We start from the raw sequence: 7,083 nt of genomic DNA on the forward strand, positions 1-7,083 counted from the left end.
TTGGATGTAGCTGGCTCGTTCATACAACTGTTTTTGTGAAATGAAGCGAAACTTTGAAATGTCATAACTTTCTTACTTTACATCCGATTTTGATGAAATTTTCAGTGTTATGCTTGTTGAATTTTTCTCTTCTTATTCAAATCAAGTTTTTGTTGGGGTGGACTTGTCCTTTAAGTTAACAGGATAAGATGTGGCATGAATACGTGCCACATCTCTCTTATAGTATTGAGGTGTATACATACAAGAGCAGCCTGAATTTCATATAATATATTCCCCCCAAAATGGCAGTGCGAGCAATTACCTTTAGTCACTGGCAAGCTCATTCTCACCCTTTATATAATGATTAAAAAATTCTTAATGTTTATGATTTGCATAATCTATCATGATATATACATTCATGTATGATCTGCGTAATAATAACCTACCTCACTCCTTAGCAGATTATTGTAACATAATTGAGCACAATTATCCTACTAGACATAAGAAAGGCCAACAAGTAAATCTTCCAAAACTAAAAACAACTCAAGGCCAATTTTCACTTCCTTTTCTAGGTAGCAATTTCTGGAGTAAATTACCAGTCGAAATCAAATTGAAGAAATCAAGAAAAAGTTTTAGAAATCTCTAAAAAGTTATTTGTCTTCATAAATTCACACCATCAACGTGTAAGTCTACAGTAGATAATCAATACAACTAAGATACTTTTAAAAATGTTGATGATAACCCTTTACAAGGAATATACTGTAGTTAAAACTTTTGTTTTGTTTTTCCTTCTTAAAAAGTGGGGCCAAGCTAGATTAGCACTTGTGCTATTTTCTAGTTCCATTTACCATCGTATTTTTATACATGTGTAACTGTTATGTAATTTGTTTTAAAACATGTAAAAATGTGAATATTGTTGGTAAATAGATTAAAATAAAAAAATAATAATAATAATAATGTGCAACTGTTGCTGCGACATTATTTTTTTTTTCATTTTTTCCTCTCTCTTCTCCATCATACATTGTTGTACGCTCTATTTGCTCGGTACTCGGTAACTCATGTCCGCCTTCCTGCTCACTTCTCCCTCTCTCGTTTTCTTCCCTAAGTTCTCTTCTCTTTTCCTAGCCTTTCTTATCTTTGTATTGTATTTTGTGTATTGTATATATTTATATGTCCACAGGCTTATCCCGCCACAAGCATGTGCTTCTTGGGACCTACGCCTTCTTCTGTACACATAAGTTGTATATATTTTATTCTTTATGGAAATTGATTTCATATGAATTCTTGTTAACAAAAATAAAGAAATTTTGTAAAATGGAGGAAAATAAATGTTTATTTGAAATGGAAATATAAAAAAATTAGAATGCCCAGATTCTAGGTCGAAATCTGAAGCACGCACACGCATGTTTATTCAGATGCACAGCTTGTTCTCTATCTAAATAATTATGAGCCTATATATATCCAGTTTCAGATCAGAATATCAAAAAAATTCTGCTCATTTTTTGCGCTCGGTACCAAATTGTACCAAAATTTTTTCATCATTTACAAAACATGATGAGTGTCCCGTTTTCATAGGTTTGAAATCTCAATTTTTTTCCGCTCATGATTCGCGCTCGCATCAATTGTTTGGTTCATGATTACAAAAAGTGCACAGAACGTTAATTTAAAAAAAAATTTCCGCTCGCGCTTCGCGCTCGCAGTAACTATCTAGTTACATACGCATCTTGTTCAGGCTCACAAACATTGCCCAGAATGTTCAATTTTCAGGACAAAATACATGACATTTTAAAAATGTTTAGCTCGCACTTCGCGCTCACACTATTTAAATAGGGCTTATGGAATCCATTTATGTTGTTTATAAGAATAAAGCTAAGAAATTACTGTTAGGACATGGGCGTTTTTCACCCCCCCCCAAAAAAAAGAATAATAAATCACGATCAAAAAAAAAGAGAAAAGGAAAGGGATAAGGGTGAAATATAACATCATTTTCCAAATACTATGTCAAAATCTATCACGAACTGTGGATTCTTGTAATAAAAATGTCAAAATTTTTGCTCGCCCACTTCGCTCGCTCGTAATTTTTAATTTTGATTTCACGCAATACGCCATATCGAGCCCCCTCAAAATTTTTGGCTCATTACGCCACTGGGACAACCCCTTCAAAGAAACAAACAAAAATCAACTTTGAGTGGCCGATCGGGGAAAATACGGGTAAAAAAATTCGCCCCCCCCCTATTGGCGGAGGCTGGATCCGCCCCTGGGGTAGGCTGGGAGTGCACTGCACGTGCACCCTCCCGCTGAGGCAAAATTCCGACACTGGCACGCAAAGTTGTGCTTTCAAAAGCTGAATTTCTAAACTTTAGTTCCACTTCCCCAAGATTTGCACCCCACCCATTCCACTCCGGAGTGGAATGGGTGTGGATCCACCTCCCAGGATGTATGTGCACCTGACCCCCGGGACCTGAACTCCCTACGTGCTCAAACCAGCCTATACGCCCTTGAGTGAGATGCGGCTCTAGGCGGAGCTTTGGGGACTGCAGTCACCCCCCCCCCCCCCGGTGATCTAAAATTCTAGAATTAAAGATTTTACTATTCAGATTCGAACATTTTACTCGCTCTGTATCTCGGCTATATATGGTCCCTTGCAAAATTTTGCGGGGGATTGTTTTATTTAGTTTTATTTTGTTTTTGTTATTTTATATCTGCTTTTATTCCTTGAATTGCATATTTGTTTTGTATTATTTTGTACTCTTGTTTTGAACAAAATATTGGCGAATGCCAGTGACGTTTAATTCATATAAATGCAAAATACAATACTGTATAGCAAATCAATGATCCCCGCAATCATACAATAGAGGCACGAAAACTAATTCCGTAAAAAAGTTGTCAAAATTATGGAGGAGCAAGTCGATGTTTGTCCCGGCCCCAAGTGGGGCCCAATTGTTCATGGGACGATCCCTCCTCCCTCCCAAGGATACAAGGCATCGATCCCAGGGTCATGTTCTTTTGCAGTCTATCTTCATGTTGAATATCACATTCAGGAATTTAAAGATATCCGTAGTTTTAGACTTAAAATAATAAAATATCGCTCTTGAAAGTGTAATTTTTCACTCGTTCTCTTGACTAACTTAATGAATGAAACTGGAAAAAGTATAAACGTTCGATCCTTCTTAATTCTTGTCCCCCTCATTTATATCGTGAAGTGAAATCACATCTACATTTTTTTCTTTTCAAATTGCTCGTGTAGTGAAAATCCTCTCTCTCTCTCTCTTTTTGGCGTTTCAAATTTATCTGGATCAATTTGTTCTCCGTTTTGTTGTGAAAACCTTTTTTTTCGCTTTGCTTTCAATTTACATCAGCACCCCCAGTCAAAAAAGTACCCATAACAGGAACCTGATGCATACACGACTCGGGGCCTGATATGCATACCTGCTGATGGGTATCGATTAATGGTGATTATGAAAAACATTCTCAAGCATTTTGATAATGTGATTTTTTTTTGTTAAAGGGCTATATGCTATACCCACGTAATACAATTTCCATTAACTGTAAAACCAACGTCTAAAGTTGGCAAGGCCCCAGAAGCCCCCTCATTTTTTTTTGTCTAGAACCGCGCCTGATGCGCTTCATTATGAACATCACATAAAAGAACATAAAAGAATATTTGCTTCTAATTCAACATAAAACTCGACCCGACTCGCTTTCAAAGTGTGGCATAATTGTGAGATTAAATAAGACATTTATTGATAGAATATAGACCTATATAAAAAAAATCATATAAGCACATTTAATGTTACGATGGAATGTCTTTACGGGGGGTGGCCTGCCTTATGCCAGACAATGCGAGGACGAGGCGCCAGCTGAAGCCAGCGGAGATTCCAGAAGCTCACCCTCCCGTAAAATTTGCTTTAATTAAAGCAGATTAAAAAAAAAGAAACTATAACTTCTATTGCTCATGTGACCTGAAACTCAAGCAGGGTGTTCACTAATACTTGATTAACCTTATGCCCAAGTTTTTTCATGAACTAGGTCCATATACTTTCTAAGTTATGATGTCATTTCAAAAACTTAACCTTAGGCTAAGTTTTGATGTTGACGCCGCGCGCCGCCGCTGTCGGAAAAGCGGCGCCTATAGTCTCGCTCTGCTATGCAAGCGAGACAAAAATTGTATGCATTAATAAAATATCGTAAAACACCACCTACTATGATTATTTTGAACTTATTTTCATTTATTTATTTATTCATTTTACAACATATGGAAATTTGATTCACAGATGAACCAAATGGAATAAGTGGCGTTAGAACAATTGGATATTAGACGGAATTGGTATAACACTCATTTAAAGACACGCTCATTTAAAGACACGCTCATCAGTTCGTTTACCCATTCATTCCTTTACTAAACCACTCACTAATTCACTCTGTACTCATCTATTAACTCATTTAAAGACTCGCTCATCAGTTTCTATATGCCCATTCACTGATTGACTAACTCGCTCATCAGTTCATTTGTCTATTCATTCCTTTACTAACCCACTCACTAATTCGCTCTGCACTCATCTATTCACTCATTTAAAGACTCGCTCATCAGTTTCTATGCCCATTGATTGATTGACTAACTCACTCATTCATCCAATCACTCATTTAAAGACTCGCTCATCAGATTCTATGCCCATTCATTGAATAACTAACTCACTCATTCATCCAATCACTCATTTGCTACTTTCTTCATTCACTCATTCATTCAATAATTTACTCACTCTTCCATTTAGTAACTCATTCACTATATGAATGGGAATGACTGATTGAATCCGATGACAGGGGTAATAACATATCTTTAAAGCGCTTAGAAACATTGTTCCGATGGATTAAGCGCTATATAAAAGCGGATTATTGTTATTATTATTATAATGTACCTGCTCACTCAATTATATACTCACTGACTCACACACTCAATCAATCATACACTGACTAACTACACAAATAAATAAATCAGTAATAAGCCTACATTTCTTTTTTTTATAAAACGATTTATATCACTCTATGCAAAAACATTACTCACGTCCATTACATTGAAAAATAAATAGTGCAATATTTGTTTTAAACTTCATATATTACACTGACAGTATAAATATTTATAAACATTTATCACATTAAAGTACAATATAATACAGATTCATTAAAGGACGGATAAAACTTTAATAGCTTTGTGACATTTAATTTTTTTTTAAAGGCATCTTCATAAATCAAACTTAAAACAATTAGGTACATGATAATCATTGTTGATAATTCAAAACAATTCAGATCTATTTACATCTTGCTTGCAAATCTGTTAAACCACATCAAACACTAACTAGGTTCATTATTGCGGATTGAAATAATCGCTAGAGGGTATTCATTTGTCTCGCAATCTACTATGGTCAACAAGGAAATTTGTGATCACTCTCGCAAAAAGTGTTCACTGGCTTTCTAGGAAATTCGTGATCACTCTCGCAAAAAGTGTTCACGAGCTTTCGAGTGCCGCTGCAACTCTTTATCAAGTGACGAAAATTATCTGATATCGTACTCTATTTATACTAATCACTTTTAGCGAGAGTGATCATGAATTTCCTTGTTGACCATAGTAGATTGCGAGACAAATCACATCAAACACGATACCACATTTTTTTCCTGAGCAATCAGGTAAGGCAACTTGTCAAATGTAGTGCTGGTCGATATTTGATTTCAATGTTAACCGATTATTGGCAGAAAAATATGGCCGATAATGTGATATATTCATTATTTGTGTTCACTATCGGCTGCAATGAGAGAAGGGATGGGGGAAATGATGAAAGGCATCCATTGGTGCTTGTTTAGGAAAAGCAGGCATTTATGGTACCAACTTTATAAGAAGTTCTGAGTTGGTCTAAAGCACTACAAAGCAAGAATTTGCTCAATAAATAACTTTTTATAATTGACAATATATCAATCATATTGTGTTACATGGTATATCATCGTAAAACAATTGTCTAACATTCAACTTTTAACAAAATATTATGGCATAATTTTGATAATATTGAAATATTGCTCATCACCAGTCAAATTATGTACTGTGTCTTTAAACAGGAACCTTGCTATTTGGTCCTCTGTGTTTTTTTTTTAGAGCAGCTCTCCTGCTTTACACGTTGTTTTGTCTAGTATCAAGAAAATTGGTTATGAAAAGCCACTTGAGAGATTCCTACAAGAAAGACACATCTTTAACTTTTGACAAGGTACTCAATTGCAACTATATTTGTCAACACTGTCAATATGAAGGGAATTACTGCAGGAACGGGACTTGAACCCACAACCCTCCATTTCAAAGTCTGAACCACTGGGCCGATATGCTCCATCCTGGGTTCTGTTGCACAAAACACAAAAGATACTGTAATGCTCACTTTGCCATCCAATGGTACCTACCAAGGTAATAACAATGCTCAACAGAATCAAGGGTTTCATGTAAGCTACCATTGGATGGCAAAGTTAACATAATGTTTGCATTTATACAACAAGATTCCAGGTCCTCAACTAATTTTCACTTAAATCCAGAGAAACCCATTTCAGAGCTATCTATTGACATCAAGTTCAGGCAATATTAGTGCTATTCCCACCATTTTCTCTTTCGTCCAAGTATTGTCATTAACAGGGGGGTATTTCAACAACATTTTTGTCAGTCAAGCCGTCAGACCTGCCAACTTTCCCTGATTTGATTGGTTGGGAAGCACTACTACTATGGTAACTGTCAGATAAAACAGGACCTGTCGGATAAATCGTCTGCCAAGTCCTTTCATGAAACACTCCCCAGGATAACAAAGTCCACAAAAAAGTAGCTTGCTTGCCAATTAAATCAAAGCTCATATCCTTTTTTGAGATGAAACAATTAACATCCTGTTCAGTCTTCCCTGACCAAGGGCGTGGGCATAGAGGATTATGAGTGTGTGTGTGGATGTTTGTGGGAGAGGGAGAAGTTACACAATACCCATTCTAAATTACCAACAATAGATGATCTTCTAGAATGATCAGTGATCAATACACTGAGAGGTCTTTCATTAAAGGAGAATGAAAACTTTGGAACAAGATAGCTTG

Source organism: Lytechinus variegatus, chromosome 12 (genome assembly GCF_018143015.1).
Source record: "Lytechinus variegatus isolate NC3 chromosome 12, Lvar_3.0, whole genome shotgun sequence".
Taxonomy (NCBI): Eukaryota; Metazoa; Echinodermata; class Echinoidea; order Temnopleuroida; family Toxopneustidae; genus Lytechinus; species Lytechinus variegatus.